General features: G+C 41.1%; 1 protein-coding gene across 12 annotated transcripts in view; it reads right to left on the bottom strand.

Moving 5' to 3' along the window:
* baz2bb (bromodomain adjacent to zinc finger domain, 2Bb) overlaps positions 1 to 18149 on the bottom strand; it is a 66752-nt gene extending 48603 nt beyond the window's left edge. For 11 of the 12 annotated variants that reach the window (XM_080752522.1, XM_080752523.1, XM_080752529.1 and 8 more), the window contains exons 1-2: positions 17935 to 18149; positions 9517 to 9559 (exon numbers count right to left, since the gene is read on the bottom strand). The gene's annotated coding sequence lies outside the window, so the exon portion shown is untranslated. Of the gene's footprint in view, positions 1 to 9516; positions 9560 to 15423; positions 15496 to 17194; positions 17250 to 17934 lie in introns of those variants that run through there. The other variant, XM_080752526.1, reaches the window with a different exon arrangement.
* Positions 18150 to 19015: the final 866 nt, after the last annotated feature.

Below are 19015 nucleotides of genomic sequence, written 5' to 3'. Positions count from 1 at the left end.
GAAAAACACATCATTATCTCAAAGCGGTAGCTTTCAACTGTGCAGGGATGGGCTCGTTGTCACCGTGCTTCTTTAAAGTGCGACAGCTTTGTATTAATTAGCCTGCAAATTTAAATTTAAACCCAACCCTTAACCCACCGTCGTTTTGAGTGTATGTATGCTGCCTTTACATGACGAGCCCATATGGTGCCAGTCTGAAAGGTAAATACCTAAAAGTGTATTATAAACTTAGTGCTTATAGTGTGAAGGGGTGCTCATCAGCACGCTAAACCACGGTAGCGCTCCGCCACCACTTGTGGCCACATCTGACCACATAGTCCGAATGGCTCTCACACCAGGCGCTGCTTCACACTTCAACACTGTGTAAGCCACATTATACTCATTCTGACCACAGACTGTCAGTACTCTCAATTTAGCTGCATACTACATCAGGCTGGAGCCATTTCAGTGTCAGGCCTGCATCGTCAGGTTACAGTCACGTCTGACAAACAAAAAGTCAAGAAAATAACATTTATCCTAGTTAAAAATGATATAAATAAAGCCATTTAAACCACTGTCTTTTCAAGTAACCCACATTTAGATTTCGTCCTAGGATGGGATATGCTTGGCTTCGAACAAGCCAATATGAACACATCTCCGATAAACTAGGCTACCACCTGTAAGCCCAATAAAGAGCAGGGTCTGTCCTTGTTATTGTTGTCATAGCAGGGGACGCTGTATGAAGATTGTGTGAAACAGAGCACCTCGCACACACAGAGTGCCTCGCTAATGGAAAATGCTCCACACAGCTCCTGTTACCGCACCTCGATGAGCACTACCCTCTGAAAGCTGTGTGCAGTCGGGCCTGAAACAGGGGAGGACAGGTGCCTGGCATGGCAGGGTAATATCACCCTCCACACAGAGAGGGGGGAAAAAACTGCTGTAACCCAGCTTTGGTTTCCTATATCACAACAGTCTCATATGTTTAGGAAGTAGGCCTACTCTTTACTTTCAAAATGGTACTCAATGTACCACACAGGCTTAAAGGAGTAGTTCACCCCGAAAATGACTTTTTTTCTATCGATGACTCACCCCATGGAGACTTGAGTTCAATAACATATATATATTTTTGTTTTTGTCGCATTCATAAGCCAATAATTTGGATGAAGACCCAAATGCATTTGGGTCTCCATGGGGTGAGTAATCAATAGAAAAAAAGCCATTTTGGGGGTGAACTACTCCTTTAAGTATAACAGCTAATAAATGGCACACACATAGTTAGTTGATTGACAGAGTTGATTAAAGGAGTTTGCAAAACAAACAAAATATATATATAAAAAAAATATTATATATATATATATATATATATATATATATATATATATATATATATATATATATATATATATATATTTAATATTTGAAGTGGGGCTATTACTGCAAGCTTTAATATGAGGCTTAAATTGATAGATTTGGAGGGCAAGACTTTTCTGCATTCAAGGGTCATTATTGATTCCAATCCAAAGATGGTAAAGGTTCCCTATAATATCCATTTCATGAGACTGCTTGTGTTTCCTTACATGACTAAAGTGATGCATTTATAAATGGCACTGTAAACATGACACTATGGCACGTTGGCAGCTTAATCACTCTGTAAAGTAGAGAGCTAGTACAACAGCATACTTAACAGCTTCATAAAATTGACCTCCATTGTCAATGACCTAATGTTTTAGAGCTGGTGGTGACCATGTAAACTTTGCTTTTACAAATATTTTGACACAAACACCTGTCATGTCTATATAGTATATAGCAGGGGTCTTCAACATTTCTGGCCAAGGACGAAGCAGGGACCCCCACAACCTTTTCAGAGATTCCAGAGTTTCAGCAACAATTATCAGTGTATTTTGGATTCATTTCAATTTGTGTTTTAAGATATTTAACCACTTGAACCTTTCACCGTCGAAAATAGCTGATCTACAAGCTCACAACGCCTTGCGCTGTGAGGCGTTGTGAGCTTGTAGATCGGCTATTTTCGACGGCTAAAGTTCTCAGAATATGGACACTAGGGTTGAAGTGATTAATATATAATAAAAGAAAAAGTTCTATCACTCAAAGATTTGGAGGACCCCCTGTAGTAACTCTGAGGACCCCCTAGGGGTCCCGGACCCCCTGTTGAAGACCCTTGGTATATAGGGAGTGAAATGAAAAGACACCTCATACTGTAACTGCCTGTATACTATTATATGCAAACCTAGCAGAATAGCGTTGAAACCTGTAAGATAGATCACAATTCTGCAAACTTGACACAGGTATGACAGCGGCCTTCAGCCATGCTGTAAAATACAACAATGTAGGGTTGGTACAATGTTTTGGTTATAAGAGTCTCCCTAGCCTCACCTGGAAACCTAAACCAAATCAACAAGGGAAATTAAACACTCTTCTTCAAATGATCCAACATCTGGAGCAAATGACAATCGATACAATGGTATTAATTGTTCGCGACATTGGGGGCAGGGAAGCAGTACAGGCTTTTTTTTTTTTTTTTAATGGAAAATGCCATCTAAATCCAAATATTTCCTCCTGAATATTCAGGCCATGTGAATACAATATTCATTTTGCTGCAGGAGAACAGTCGATGCATAACAATGAGATCCGCTAATGAAATCAACCATCAAGCTGAAGTACATACATATTAAACTGAGGTCCCGGTGTCATTTGCTTTTTGCATCGTTTGTTCTTTTTCCTCATTTCTTTCCCCTGACCTTTCAGTATTTTCTCCTACCTTGAATTTGCTTCAAACAAGAATTATGATTGCATATCACAGCTTCATTCAGGGCACACAGGCCTGAATAGCCCACATTTCCTACAGAATTTGGATTGTTTCTATAAACACTCATCATACATTTTAAGCTGAGAACCTCATTCACATTACGAATCAAGTGGTGCAAATGGAAAGAGACTAAACATCAATGTGATACCATGCTATATAGCCATGTCTGGAGAAGCCATTAGGAGTAATCCATTAAAAATGTTAATGATGTTAATGATCAGGTATAGGTTAGACAGGTAGAGGTTCAGTCAAATCAATTATAATAATTGTTTGACAAGGTAAAATGGATGGATGAAAGCAGTTCCCATGCAGTGTATTCCCATGCATAAGTGAATATATTATAATATACTGCAGTTCAGTCACAGCGTACATTTTTTTCTCATGAACACCATAATGGTCATACCGGATTCAACTACTAGGCTTAGCTACACTATCTAGCATTTTTGGTATGTTGGTTTAAAAAATTGCTACATTGGGACAGAAAATGATGTGTCATGTAATCTTCTGTGATACTGATTAACTTCAAATTAAATGCACAGTCAATGAGAAAATACAAATGCTAAGCCGCCGACCAATTTAATCAAAAAGGGGATGGACACAGATCTCCCCTCAGTTGATGATGATAAAGTTCAGTTTAACCACCCACACTTGATCTCATCTTTCTGCACCAACAAAGGCTGCCTCATGACTGCGCAAACAACGTCTCCCCTAAAAATTGACATTTTAATCCTTTCCACTTGCCTAGTAAACAATGGCAGTGAAGATAATTGATCAAAGTGCGCAGGGATCCCAGTGAGCGGCGGAAGGTCACCGCTCGCCAGCAGAGCTGATATGGGGGAAACAGCACTGATGTTCCCGAGATGCCATTTTTCTTTTCCTGACAAAGACTCCATCTGCCACTGAGACATTTGCAGCCTCCGAGTCAGAATATCAATGATTTCCAACCATTTGACATCTCTGCGTTCACCTTGGCGTCACCTCTACGTGCATCTGAGCGCTGACGGCACAGATCCTCTCTCAGTAGACACAGCAAGCCGCTGCCAGCATGATCCCTCATCCGGCTAAGTGGCATTTATGCAGCCCGAGGATGGAAAGCATTTTATTAGCATCGATATTATTTGAGCCCTTTCAGATCTGTGTTATGGGTGGGGGACGACTCATTTCTTCTTCACTCTCACACGGTGGACAAGGAAGAGCTAAAATGAGGGGGTGAGAAGAACATTGAGCAACTGGACATGACAAGCCTAGCGGGGATGGATCCGTTCTTGGGCAGTGCTCCTTTAGGATATTCATTTTGTAGAACACAATATCTGTAGTGTATTGATTTAGTCAGAGAGGAAAACAAAATCCCCTGGCCTCTGCTGGACTCTCGATGCCAGCAGTAAAAGGGAGTGAATGGCAGGCAGCTGGCCATAACTACGAAAAGATACTAAAGAAAATTCAATTTTCTTCCACGCCATCTGCACACACCACCACACAGAAGCCCATATGCCTTATGGGTCTGCAATCCTCAAACAATATCTTCCACATAGAATGTGCTACAACTATCCCGGGGCCCAAGCCTACCGTGACCTTTCACCCCTGTAAGGGGGGTACACATGATTAATTCTACTTTATTGACAACAAATTAGCCTCTGTGGCTGCAGCTGGCTGGAGCTCATCCCTCAGCTTTAAATACCAACTGTGTAATTAGTCCCCTATAAGATCACAGTCAGCCTAATTTTGAGTTTGACAATGCAGCTGAAAAATAAAGGGCCAAATCAAATCATCAGCTCAGGCTCAAAAGCAATACAATTTCCACAACATGCAATTTTTTAATTCTATCAATTTCTTTTTACAATAATATTTATTCTCAAAGGGTCTCACGCGTAGGAATATACAGAATTGACTATAGAGGACATACAGTACATTTCCATTTGTAGCAATGCTGTGCCTCCATGTCAGACAGGGTAGAATAAGTCATCAATCCATGAGGGCCTCCATGACGCATTTGTTCGATATGAAGATGTGTTGGTTATGGTATCCATAACAAGCATCATCAGTTCCCCTGCAAAGTAAGTGGCTGTGAACATGAAAGAAGGGCGCTCATGACCTATCTACACACGGCAGGGCCGATGGAAGGACACATAGGATAGGATCTAAATGCTGCAGATGGCCATGTATCAAGTCAGTGTTAGCTGATCGCTCCACCAGCACCGAAATGGCACTCGGGAGAATAGCGAGGGAGGAGGGGTGTGAGAGACGACAGCATCTCCGAAAAGACATGTCTCTCTTCTTGACAAGGAGGTTTAACAGTGGGGTCAGTGGGATCTATTCTATCTGCTGGTGAGACAGCACTTAAGAGTGGAGGCCATGTGTGACCCTGGTCCCCTCAACCCCAACCCTCCCCCAGGCTGATCCCTGTTAAGAGTAAGAGCCACCCTGACACAAGCTGCCCCACACAAAATAATCTTCATAGATACCTCAGTCTGCGCTGTTCATAGAGCAGTTCTATATCTATCTATATTCTATGCTTTTTCGTTTAAAGGAGGTGGACACTGGACACAGATGTTTTCAAATGTCCCTTGTTCAATTGGCTGGATGCAGATGACCCACATTCGTTTGGTAAATTCAAGTGTGACAGTTAAGTGAAGCAGTGTTAATTTCGTCGGACAAAACTATCCTTTTTTCACTGACGAAAACTAAATAAAGACTAACAAAAAGCTATAATGACTAAAACTATGACTAAACACAATGCCAATTTCTTCAACAAATAAAAATTAGCTGAACATGTTAGGGAGGGACTAAAACTGGACAAGTCATTTTATGCGTGGCTGTGCGTGGGTGTCATGCTCCGAAAAGACTTTCGGCACACAGCTAAGTATAATCAGGCATTACGACACCATCAAGGCCCGCCAAAATACATTTTAAATCAACTGTAGATTTAGTAAACTAAACTTTAGTCAACTAAAGTAAAATATTTCAGATGTTAAAAATAGGACAAAAACTAAACAGAATTTTATTCAAAAGACAATCAAATTTAGGTGTCAAAATTAACACTGCAGTGAAGCCAGATAGATTCATAGAGCTACAATATTTGTGTATATATTTGCAATTCAGAAGAGAGGGGAATTACCCTTCCTGTCAGTGCACAGGCCTGACATGTTTGAGCCACAAGCAGGGGAAGAGGTTCAAGTCCTTATTACATCATTATACCAACAACATAATGTATTCTTCTCATTTTTCCTCAGGTTCTTTTTCCATTGTTTTATAATTATTACTTTTGACATTTTACTTTCACATTACTGCCAAATTCTCTGCCACTTTGTGCTTAATGCTTATACTCCAATAATTCTTGCCGGACCCGCAGTATGTATAAAGTGTATCCTAAAATAGTTGGAAAGGTTGCATGCTAGCCATGTGACCCAACCTTGATCCCTGAGCCTTTTAAATTCAACCAAAGTAACTTAAAAAAAAAAGAAAAGAAAAGAAACCCATTCATGTAATAAAGCTATATCACTTGCATTAGTTAATGATTTATCTCTGTCCGACAGAGTTCATTTCATCACTTCAGGATCACTTTCTATTCCACCCTCTATTTCTTTCAGCACACCGCTTTGCTCGGAGCACTGAGCAGCAGGAAGAGTGGACTGGACTCCAGTATTTACTACCACCATCATATTGCACAGCCACAGCAATCTGTTAGCCATTCAGGGCCAGTCACAGAAAATAGCCTGCTCTTTGAAGCCACCACCGTTAACTGTAGGAGGTCATCAAATGCTTTTTTTCCCCTCCTCTTTTGAGGGGGGGGGGGGCATGCACACACACACACACACACACACACACACACACACACACACACACACACACACACACACACACACACACACACACACACACACACACACACACACACACACACACACACACACACACACACACACACACACACACACACACACACACACACACACACACACACACACACACACACACACACACACTCTTTCTGCCGTTCCTTGGTTCACGGAGCTCAACGCATTTCATCCTTGCATCTCCACTACATTCATGCTTTCACCACCCAAACAGTTATCTCTGTCAGTCCTTTCTTTCCGAGCGGTGCTAACTGCTAACCAACTGCTCCTACATCTGACGTCACTTTGTATATGTTTGTATGTGTCCTCCTGTCCCGCATCGGCCGAGCTTCGCGGGACGCTTAATGAAATGAACTCATAACTAGATACAGTGCTCTTCCAAGCACAGGTCTCCGCCAGGTCAGGTAGGTTATTGTGGCCTCCTGGTCGCGCTATAATAATAGGCCAATGTGAAAAAGATGCCATGTCTTCTTTGGTCTTTCACGGCAATCGGACGCTCCAGTGAAAAGGGTGGACTTTGTTCCTTGACCTAATGTGCGTGCAAATTTCACCGAAATCACAAGCTGCGTTCATGATTTAAGGCATTTTGTTCAAAACGGACAATCCTGCAAACTTTGGAAGCCAATGTTAGCCAATTAGGATGGAATATGAAATATCGGACAGATAAGCCTTGATCAAATGACAATTGAGATGCTGTGTACCAATTTGCGTGATTTTTTGATAAAATCTTAAGGAGTAATATAAAAAAATGGGCTTTACATAAGTCGACCTCCTGATGGCGCTATAAAAGGCAGATGTGAAAAATGCAGGGCAAAGGTTTTTCCTTGGCCTCCAGGGAACTTGTGCGCATACAAAGTTTTATACTGATCGGTGGAGTTATAGGTAAAAACACGAATCAGCCTGTTATAGCGCCACTATGAGCCTGATTTGAACATTCTTAAGTGGCATTTCTCCCTCTGCCTAGTGAGAATGTGCATGCACAATTTCACCAAAATTGCACGCTGCGATAATGATGGGAGGCATTTTGTTAAAAATGAACCATTCCAGCAAACTTTGGAAGCCAATCTTAGCCAATCTGGATAGAATATGATCCATGTTGATCACATGACTATAGAGAAACTGTCGATGGATTTGTGTGATTTTTGGACAAAATCTGTAAGAGTAGGCCTACTGTCAAAACATTTGTTTTGCAAAGATCGGCCTCATGGTGGCGCTAGAACAGGGCCATGTGAAAAATGTGAGGCAGAGGTTCTGAATTGGCATCCAGGGAGTGGGTGTGCACTGTGCACAGTTTGGCATCGACTGGGCCAACAGTGCCGGAAATTAGCTGGTAACAGACGGATGGACAGGCGGACACACACACAGACAGACGGAGGGATAGGGGGCAAAACATAGTCTCGGCCATGCCTTTCGGCCTGGTGGAGACAAAAAGGCATCACTCACTTCACACTGGGAGATTTTAAAATGATGTCTCACTTTGTCACTTTTTAACACCCCTTTCTCCTCTCCTTAATTTCATTTCACTTCTTCACCACACCTTTTTCCCCCTTTCTCATCATCTTCTCTTGTTTTTCCACCCCCAGCTGCCTCTTTGGTGGAAGTGTTGTGGGGTGGAGCCCATAGGTAAACTGGAGGTTACTGATAACGGCCGTAGTAAATCCTGGGAGGTTTCTATTACACCCACAGGACGCCTAGCTTCAGAGATGATAGGATTCCTCCAGCCCGGCTCATTTTCCCCATTGCCGTTCCAGCACAGTTAGTCGGCATTGGGTGAGGTGACCTCTCTCCTGCCAGGGTCAGCCACATAAACATTCTAATAGGCTTTTCCTGTGGATCAGGTGGTAGTTGCTAGTTGTCTTCATGCCTCTTCTACAGCGGAAGCTCAACATTGAGCAAGGCACGTGAACAATGTAATTATTTCACTAATGCGCTTTTTTTTTCTTGACTCCACCTTTGATTCTTCTGAGGTAAAGAGCGTGTCTAGTTTGCACTATGTTGACTTTGTGCGCCAAGATTGTTCACATTTCTCAGAAGCACAATAAGCAGCCATGTGGAAAGGGGAAGTCCAATAATAACATTGTCCTGCTACCCGTGAAATGTACTAAAGCCTATCTGACACCTGTGTCTGATGCCGGATTAAAAATCGACTTGGAGAGGAATAACTCACTTGTTTTATTTAGATCTAAATGTACAGTCAGCCACATGCAATGTTTCAACACAGTGGAAGTCTGGACGTCTGTACATTCTCAATGTGCAAAAAATGTAAAAGAAATGCACGGTACTACAAATAGGAGTGGAACTGAGGCTTAAAGATCCCTACTGACACTGTCAATGGGGAAACAATACAATTTACAAGGGCAGCCAAGCAACAACTGTTCAAAGCTAGTGTATGCAGAGTGGCTCTTCAAATATATAACAAAAAGGCAAGGAACTGTTCAAATCCCACCAATTATCCCATGTATGGGTGACAGTAATTTATTTAACAATAACCCAAAAGTCAAAACAAAAAACTAAAAAAGTTACACAAATCAGACACTAATTCTATGCAAGATGGGAACTAATTAGAAATTCACAAACTAAGAGCAAAGTGTAATGTAGTGCAAACTAATTCCATTAAAGAGGGCCTTGTTAAATCTCAGCCTAATTGGAAATTTCTAATCCTGTACCTAAATAATACTTTAAATTGAAGTGTTCCGATAAGTCTGGCCCTTCCACGTCTTCCCTACAATATGTAATTTAACAAGGCAAAATTATTTTTGTAATGCAAAATGAGCGGAGCATCTTCAGAGAACAGAGCTCAACTGTTTATACTGGAGTAATGCATGGCAGGTAGTTGAAGACCAGACAACTTACTGTAGGATGCTGTCGTCAGTTCTGTGACATCACTGCTCTGCACCTGAAACACAAGACAACAGTGTCAGCTTAATTGCTTTATTTTATTGATTTATTCATTCGGCATCATTTGGCTCTGAAAGCTCCATGAAAAATAAAATTTAAATGCAAATTTGGAAGAGCCTAGGCCCCAAGGGAAGATGATGACTTATCCATTTAGACATCAACGGCAACTCAAAGTACTGCAACACCAGGCCTTATGAAACACCAAAAAGAGTAATTTGCAGTACAGAATACTGACTATTGAATGACAACTACAGCAGCTATGAAGCCAACATTTTGAACCAAGGAGTCCAGTAAGTGGCATGATAAAACAAAATGTGTTCTGTACAGGACAGCATATGTACACAAGACATACTGGTAGTACTTTAATCTGTTTTTTTTTCTCTTGCTTTCTCTCTGGAAAATGCATCTCGAGCAAAGCATTGCATCTTCAGCTGAAGCTTCTGTCTTGAAATTAGTCCAAGTACAGCCATACCACACTATAAGCCCTTTCTAACATGCACCCTCTGCCAAAGCAACTATCATGCTCAGGAGATTTTATCTCAAGAACGACAACACTTGTGTAAGCACAGCAAACATTTCTGACCAGCCAGCAAATTTCTACTATTTACGCATTTCCATCTGGGTTCATTTTGTTTGGAATGTGAAGGAAATGAAGTGCTGGGACAGTTTTACACCAGTGTCAGCAACAGACGCTGTACACTGTGCGATTTCCAGCCTCAACGCATCACTCAAATATCCTTAGTCAAATCCGTCTTAGACATTCCAGACCTACAATGAGATGTTCCATATTATAATGGATTGCCAAGTCTATTTGGACTACCGATAATGACAAAGATTATAAGTTAATCATGATGACGAGGGCTATCAATAATTATTAGTCACTGGACATAAAGAGGTTTGTAATTTATTTAATCTACCTTTTTTCCTTTCCTGCATATTTCTACTGAGGAAGTCAAATAAGGTACTCCTCATGTTTTTCAAGTGAGTTCAGGCTATTTGCCTTCATTTGTAACAATCTGGCTTTGATTGCTGTAGGCATTTCCCTATATTTTTCTTTCAAAATGGCTTCAAGCCAATTAATGGAGTCTAAGGAATTATCCCTCGATCTTCTTGTCTCACTGAAAGAAGGGGATTTTATTCAGTGAAACACTCTGCCTGCTTTGCCTTTTTAATAAACCTATCCTGGATATCCGTAATCCTCTATTGATGTGGGACTCTTTCTTACTGTGATCCAATCTCCCCCCATCCCCACCCTGCAATTACACTACTGGCACAAACTCTCAGGTTACGTACAACACAGTAAAGTTTTACACAAGACAACCATGAGAGCAGGGATAGTAACTATCACATATTCCCTTGTGTTTTCCGCTGTGAAGTGAGACGTGTGGAAATGAAAACCATCTGAGGAAAACATGAGAGAACATATGTCAGGAAACACATAGACGCTAATGGAAATAATGTTTAAAAGTTGGATAAAAGGTCTTTTTACCACTCATCTTTACTAATAAGTCAGAAAATAAACGATTCAATTAAGATAAACAAGCGTCATGTGTGAATATATAGGCCTGGTGGAGACTTTTACAACATAATTAATTATATATATATTTATATGTTTAAAAAGGTATTTAAGGGTCCATACAACTGCATATCATCACCAGCATAGAATGGATATATTCTTAAATCTCCATTTACATTTGACTGGTTTGCTACTGAGTACTGACTGCATCTATTTGCATTTTTCTTGGAACAACAGTATCATAATTTTTGAATTGCTGTCCAAAAACTCTCAAGCCTCAACAAAAGGACATCGTATACCATAAAACATTATTTTTCATTGAATATTTGTTTGAAAAGAATATCACCCAGTAGTCCAGGCCTATAGGCAAAACTAAGGGTGCGGTACACCAAACTTTTATTCTACCCATGAGGACGGATTCTTCCAATGCTTTTCAATAGGGATTGTTTTTTTTTTGGCAGAAATCCGCACATGGCAACAAAGTCCGTTCCCATTGAAAAGCATGGGCACCCTCGTAGGTAAAATTCCAGTTCGGAGTCGTTCGTTGTTTGAAGACAGGCCTTGTGGAGTTTCCATAATCCAAACTTTTATCAGCTACAAAATACAATAGTCCAGCGCCTATTCAAAATGACGTAGAATGTGATGTCTGTTCTGAAAGGAGATCTGAATTTAGAGTGAAATCTGGCCCGCTTCATTCATGTGCCATGGTTTAGGCTCAGTCCCGTTCAACTGATGAGGATGTTGCGTAAAGACCGACTGGTGGCAGTCAGATATTTGAGTCCAATGCCGATTCCCATTTTGGGTGTCCTAAACCATGGACCGATTTTCTAATGTATTTGATAAACTTTTTTCTTTCTATTTGAGAAAATGATACCTTTATATGCAAAAGAATTAACATTTGTTTAAATAATTTTTTCAAAGGGAACTTTATTTTATTTAACCAGATAATAAGCTCTGCAACAATGCAACATTGAGCTTGTAGATCTACCTTTTCTTAAAAGATATTTGAAACTAGCAAATGTAATGACATGCCCAAATTAGGAACACTAGATTTAAAGTGGTTACAATTACAAATGGGGACAAAAAGTTAAATAATACGCTGGTGGTCGGGCTCTATTGAAAAGAGGGAGGATGCTGTGCACCCCCCCCCCCTCCTCCTCCTCCTCCCCCCTCCTCCCTCCTCTTGCTACATCCTTTGTAAATCAGTTCAAAATATTTGGATTACACATGATGGGAGCTTCTGCTCATGCAGGATTTGTTGGAGCTGGGATGGGAAGCGTGGTTTCCATCCATAGACAACTGTGTTTGACTCAACATCAATAGCAACACTGATGTGCACCTCACCTATTACAGGCTCTTCCTGCAACTACCATCTGTGCCATTTTGTAGTGTGGAACATCAGTGGAAAGGAGAGATTAGTTTCTTTTATATTAGGATGTTTCATCCAGTGCTGAGAGCAAAAAAGGTCACTCCCCAGCCTCAAATAAAGGTCTTTCCTGGTAACTCTTTGAACTGCAGCACAGCTGAGCCTCCTCATGTTACTGAGCTGTCTTTTCTGTGCCATCATTAAAAGAATAGACAATGACATGAGGCTGCCTAGAGAGAAAGCCGTGTGCAAAGTAATGAGTAATAAATAACTGTGTCCAGGTAGCAGGTTTCTTTCTCTATTCTCTACTTCACAGCTGTGTTGGTTAACTTGGATTACAGACGTGTACCGCTGGAAAGTCAGGACGGGGTGAACATGTTGCACGTCAAATTGTGTGTCTTCTTTGCATTCACAGATGCATACCTATAAGCCACTCACCTCTAACTGATAAAGAGCCTTGGCTTTGATGGACAGTTAACTTTATCTGGACTGTTTAGACATTGAGGTGTTACGGACAAGATGTGGCGGTTTTCATAGTTAACTGCGACCTACGGTTATATATATGCTTTATATATACTGTGTGTGTGTGTGTGTGTGTGTGTGTGTGAGACACACACACACACACACACACACACACACACACACACACACACACACACACACACACACACACACACACACACACACACACACACACACACACACACACACACACACACACACACACACACACACACACACACACACACACACACACACACACACATTATAATAGGCCTTAGAATGAACAATAATATAACTTTGCAAAATAAACCCACAAAGGCAAATAATTGATGAGGTGAAAGATGTGACATAATTCTTCAAACTTACACGCAATGTCATTTGGTTATGTTCTACAAAATCTATCACTAAAATTGAAAAGTATTAGCAATAATCCAAGCCTACACGTTGTCATGAGGCGCCTCTCTGCCCATACAGATTATTCCTGATAATCCACTCCATCCACGCTGTGGATCCTTTTAAACCACTCAGCTAAAACAGAGGGCTAGCACTTGGGAGCATTAATCCAATAAAAATGAAGTTTGTTTACAGTGGCTGGCACAGCCTTTCAATCTTGCCTTACATCAGCGAGTAATTAACTTTGCACTGTTAGCAAGAAGTTTCTTTAAAACTAGAACATGTGAGAACGTTTATTTGTGTGTGTGTGTGTGTGGGGGGGGGGGGGGGGGGAGGATTATGTGATGGCAAGGCCATCTCCTATGTGGAGAGAACGAGTAAGGAGCCTAGTCAATTAACTGAGTTGGATGCTAACATTTTGGCCTCTGTGCTGACCCAAACATTTTTAAGGAATGAGTCTTCTACTTTCCCCAATTCCCTTATCATGCCACACAATGTTGAGCCAGAATTAAATATTCAAAAATGGGTCTGCAGTAAGCATGCCTAGCGCAGCTAAAATGGCCAGCATTTGTGGCAGCAGTGACCAGATTTTAAATGCAAAAAGATCAATAAATAAAAGGAGGCTGCTGAGGCACAATCTTGGTGTGTGAGTGGAATGGTTTATAATAGCCACTGAATGTCTCTGCTGCTCCTGCAACCAGCTGGCCCTGAATTATGAATATGGAGTCTATTCAACAAATCCCTGTCTCCTCACTGTCGCCAGCATCCCTGCAGTTTAAACTTGCGACAAGCCAGCAGTTCCAGCTCAGGGTGCACATAAATACACAACAGACGAACAAACAACCCCAACCATTGACATTGCAAACATCAGCCCCATTAACACAGAGGGGAAGACTTCAATCACTGAAAACATCCCTCGTTCAGCTAAAGCTTTATGACAAGCTTCGCCAGGAGTTGAGCAAAATAGACCGAGTGGAAGATGAGCGAAAAAGAGTAATCTCCCTGACATATTCCTAATAATCCACCTCCCCTAATACCTCTCCCCCAAGCTCACCCAATCACAAAGTGTCAACCCTGACCTACAAAGGGACTCCCATCCAGCTTTAAATGTTTAAAAACATCAATCATATAAGACAAAGAGGGGACACTGAATTATACAGTATTAACCTCCAGGGTTTGCATACAAAGACCTTAGATTTATTTATGCTCATGTGTCAAGAGCCTCTGCACTGTTCTTTATAGCGAACTGGCTGCCACTCTGATGGACCTGCTCAGCCCTCAGCAGGAGTTCAGCGTCTTTGATTAATGAGTGCAAGCTTGTGGAAACGGGTAAGAATTGGAGGGATGAACGGAGAAATGGGCAAAAACACACAATTATTATCAGTCCTCCTCCAAAATGGTTACTGCAATTAGTGATGGCCCCAGTTCATCCTTGTCCACAACACAGGGCCTGCTTAACCTAACCCCACTAAGAAACAGGTCTGGTTGCTGTAACCCTGTCAATAGATGAAAAGGGCCAGATTATGAAAAGGTACCCACCTTTTAATGACATCCCACTCAGAATTCTGATATAGTAGACATAACAAAAACTAATAAAGAAATACTAGTAGAGCTATTACTCACACAGTCATTCTTGACAAAAGTAACCTGAGCTGTTGACAGGCCTCCGTGTGGTTTCTATATCCTACACAATCATATAAAGTAATGCATAATATACCACATCTTGTCCTGCTTATCACAAGTCACTGTCGTATCTCATGGTCAGGTGAAATTATATTTAACAATGTAAATGTATGCTTTCAATACTACTAATTAGCAAATACTATGTAATTAACAATGGATTAGGCTTCTTGTAAGAAAAGGTCTGTAACCAAGTGGATGAATCTCTGAAAAATAATGATTGAGCTGAAAGTGTATTTATCACACCGCCGGGGCTGCTAACATTTAAAAGTGCTGTTTCAAGCAATTTAGCAACCTTGAGCTATAGCTGAGACTTTCCATCCTTGAAGAACAATCCCTGCAATATTATAAACATTCAAATGCCATGTTGCTGAGGGATGTTTTCTGTGTGTTTAAAACTCACATTAGAAGCCTGTGATTTGTCGCTCTGCAATATTGTTCACTGGGCCTGCAGCAGTTTCCAAGGACATGAGCTCTGAATAAATATGAGACAAATTTAGTGACCTTCTAGCTGTGTATCTGGTTATTGGTTGATTCATTGGCAGTAACTGGGTGCATGCATATCACATCAAGGCTGTAATCTGATTTATCTTGCTTCCTTGGCTACTGAAGCCATTTAAATGATGGACCTTAACAGGAATAATGTTTACTGCCATTTCACAGACTGTTTACAAAAGGCCTGCACTAGTAGCTTCAGTAGCTTGTTATTATCAATTAATTGATAATTAAAACCTACGGATAGTCAAAAACCCACATGTATAATCTGTACCATACATAGGCTTATTACTGTGGACATCACAAAACACTGTATGACGATCAAAACGAGGTGCACTGCATGGGGAGTATAGTTGTGGCCAAACCTGGAATAACATTTCTTGAGAAAAAACTACTATTACGTAGAATAGGTTTTAAGTAATTCAACACAGAAAGTGTGACATTATTCTCTCACACAATGTTGCAAAAAGTAGCTTATCTTTCCTTTTGACTACAATTAAACCAACTACGTATGCTATAAAATGCATGTATGCTATGCTATGCATACATGGGTGTATTGCTGTCTCATCTGTGTGAACACTGATGATTTTGCATCTTAAAACAGCAAATGAAACGGGTGACAGACAAGTCTAGTCTAGTTTGTTTCACACAGCCTACTGTATGAACTCCAAACAGTGTCCACAGAATCAGGAAGAAGGAGAAATGACAGCCAGGGATAAGTGTCATAACTTTGACAAACAATCACTTGTTTTCCTATTCACTCTGCCAGAGTGCTCCAATACTGGACCTGCTTCCTGACTGGGAAGTTAACCATGCGTGTCCCCTCTAGATTGTCTCTATGGTTAAAATAAATAAATAAATACAATTCGAGCCAGCCCTGAGAAAAACAAAACGAACAAAAAACACAAGCTATTTGAGCATAGCCTACACGCACAACTAGATTATTAAATTTGCTTTGGAATATTAGATCAAATCAACTGTCTGTCAGACACATCAACATATCACATGACAGCAGCGACAACTTCAACAGCAAGCATGACATAAAGACATTAGTACACAATTTTAAAACCGTAAAGCAAGGTCATCTCTCTAGACTTGTCTTCCATTTCTTCCTACACCTAAAGTTTCATAAACTTTATCATAAGCAGTGCACCATCACCATTACACATATATATTATAAAATTGACACATATACCCCAAGATGGCGAGTGGCTTGTTGTTTAGCTATAGAAGGGCAGAAAAATGGAGGATATTGTCATAAACACAAAGGGTAAAATTTCAACCAAGACCGCAGCTGCAGCATTAGCTGCGCTCTCCTAGTCCTAAGTAGCCTAAGCAACACACAAAAAGATAAGACTGAAGGAGAACCTCGACCCGGGGCGGATCGTCCGTCTCGTCTGATATGCGAAACCAATCTTTTAAGTTTTAATGATAGGTTAAATAATAATTCCGAATGAAACTATCATACATTGTTAAGATTTATTAATTGCACTATATGTCATAGCAGTCATACCATTGAACAAATGTCCGCAAACAGTCAGTCACCACTTTTGACTTTTTTATTGTTTTTTCTTTTGCAAACGAAGCACAGCTCAGTCAGTGAACAGAACTTGATATTAATATACCCTCGCCAACATAAATTATTTTGATAAATGCTCACGCAAGTCTTGTTAACTGACCGTTGTAAAATGAACAATTGACAGGAGGAACGGAGAGAACGAGCGGACAGAGCGCTGGTTGCAAGCAGCGCCGTGGTCGGTGTAGTCTTCTCTGCTATAGTTGCTCAACTCAAAGTGACAGAGAGCACAGTTATCTTTCGTCACCTTTAAATTAGTTAGCTTCTAACACTGCGACGGGACGTTTTTCTTCTCTATACAAAGTAACGCGGCAAGTAAAGTACCCGTGACGACGTTCACAAACGTGCTTCATTTAAAGACAACTTTTCTTTTTGTTACAGCTTATATCAGTGGTTCTCAAAGAGGATTCCAAGGACTCTGTGTGTTCCTTTTTAGGGGGTCTTGACCCATACAAGTCTGTAACTCTGGCAGTGTACAAAAGGAACTAAATGAACCCTGGCGGGTTCGTTCATTTGGTTCCATTTGTACACTGCCAGAGTTAAGAGGAGACCTTGAAGTGTTAAAGTTTGAGAAAACACTGGTGGTGTCACTATGAACCTGCTGAGCTCACTGGACAGTCAACGGGCAGCGCAGTAGCAAGTGTCGGAAGGAAGAGGATGCTACAAACCAGCTAGCGACTTCACTCACTCCCCGACTCACTCACGTTAGCTTCTTTAGCGGTTAGCCAATCCACAGCCCCCCCCTAGAACCAGTGAAATTACTGAAAACTGCACGTTCTGACCCCACCACAGCAAAAGCAAACTTCCCCACCGCCGGATAAACAAACACAACTATAAACTCACCGTGCTGTCGACGACCGACGTATTCCTGTCCCTGTCAGGTGTGAATTGGAAAATGTTCGGTGTTCATTTACTTCCCAAAAAAAATGTGCTTTGTTTGAGTGCGGTGGCAGCAGCCAGGAAGGCAGCAAGCAGATGAACAAGAGAGAATTGGTCAGTAATTGAGTCGGGATGAGAGAGTGTGGGACTGAATGAAATGTGGAACAGCGGATTGAGACTCCTCTCTCTCTTCTCTCTCTCTCTCTCTCTCTCTCTCTCTCTCTCTCTCTCAAGGACTGCTCAGTGCTCAGCTTCACTTCAAGGAACTCAAGTGACGTCAGCCAGAGAGCTTCTACAAGGCAAACTTTTGTCCACGAGCAGTGAATGAATGAATGAATGGGACATTGAACATGTCAGCAAGTGCACAAAGTTAGTCATGACAGGCTGGCTGCTGAGGTAGAAAGAACAGAGACCATTTGATCTAGCAGGAACTGATTCTGGTCAATTACTTTTAGGCTTTGTTCTTATTATTGTGTAATATTTATTCTATGATATTGTATAATGTATAGCCTATAATTTATTATATAATAATACATAGTATTTTTGGACAGTTAACCGTTTGGTTCAAAGTGGCCCCCAGGGGTCCTTGAGGGGGTCCCAGGGGATGGCAGGGGATCCTCAGCAAGAGTTTAAACACTGTCTTGTCCACGTGTGTGTGTGTGTGTGTGTGTGTGTGTGTGTGTGTGTGTGTGTGTGTGTGTGTGGTGTGCGCGCGCGCCAGCGGGGGAAGAGAGAGAGAGAGAGAGAGAAAGTGAATTTCATAATATGCATATCGGCTGTTAAAGAACTGTTTTATTCGTGCAAGACTCTGAGCTGTCTGCCTTATTTTATTTGAATAACAGGCAGACAATCAGGAACAGACCAAGCCAAGACCTTGTGTTGTGTCCCATTCTGGGTTCAAATTATTACACCCAGCAACAACACACATCCACACAGAAATTGCAGGGAGATGCACATGATATGAGTAAAAAATTAAATAGAAAATGCTTCTTTTTTGTTAAAGGTAGACTACTGTAAACTTTAGCATGAGAATCATATAGTCAAA

This window comes from Nannobrachium achirus (assembly GCF_963921795.1).
Source record: "Nannobrachium achirus genome assembly, chromosome: 22".
Lineage (NCBI taxonomy): Eukaryota > Metazoa > Chordata > Actinopteri > Myctophiformes > Myctophidae > Nannobrachium > Nannobrachium achirus.
The sequence above is the reverse complement of the archived record's forward strand: the minus strand, read 5'-3'. Positions and strand labels throughout refer to the sequence as shown.